Consider the following 989-nt stretch of genomic DNA (forward strand, 5'->3'; position numbering starts at 1 on the left):
GCCAATCAGAGCCTATGTACGTTTTGTTTGACTTAAAATCGTTGTATGGGCACAACTCATTGGTGAATTTTGCCACTGTATCGTTTAACAGTTGTAAAATAATTGTTGTATGCTGGGTATTGTTTCTCAAATCCGAATTTTGACCCCATAGGTCAAAACCCCTTTCTTTATTTGTTCCAGTAGAATATCTGAAACGTTCAGCTCCACTTGCTATTTATAGACACATGAATAGCCTACTACACTCTTTAACAAAAACAGTTACAGGTCATATGAGGAAATCAGTCCATTGAAATAAATTAATTAGACCCTAATCTATAGATTTGAGATGAATGGTAATACAGATATGCATCTGTTGGTCACAGATACTTTAATAAAAATGGGTCTCACAAGGGCCTCAGCATCTCATGTCGTTTTTTTTTGTGCATTCAAATTGCTATGATAAAATGCAATTGTGTTCATTGTCTGTAGTTTATGCCTGCCCATACCATAACCCCACCTCCACCACGGGGCACTCTGTTCACAGCGTTGACATCAGCAAACCGCCTGCCCACACAACGCCATACACATGTAAGACTGGTTGGATGTACTGACAAATTCTCTAAAGCGACATTGGAGGTGATTTATGGTAGAGAAATTAACATTCAATTATCTGGCAACAGCTCTGGTGAACATTCCTGCAGTCAGCATGCCAACTTGCATGCTCCCTCAAAAGACATCTGTGGAATTGTGTTATGTGAAAAAAAACGGCACATTTTACAGTGGCCTTTTGTCTCCAGCACAAGGTTTCACCTGTGTAATGATTATGCTGTTTAATCAGCTTCTTGATATGCCACACCTGTCAGGTGGATGGATTATATTGGCAAAGAAGAAAGTTGTGCCCAACATTTGAGAGAAATAAGCTTTTTGTGCATATGGAACATTTCTGGGATCTTTTATTTCAGCTCTAACACTTTACATTTTGCATTTATATTTTTGTTCAGTGTAGAACC

This window comes from Oncorhynchus mykiss, chromosome 31 (assembly GCF_013265735.2).
Source record: "Oncorhynchus mykiss isolate Arlee chromosome 31, USDA_OmykA_1.1, whole genome shotgun sequence".
In the NCBI taxonomy this organism is placed as follows: Eukaryota; Metazoa; Chordata; class Actinopteri; order Salmoniformes; family Salmonidae; genus Oncorhynchus; species Oncorhynchus mykiss.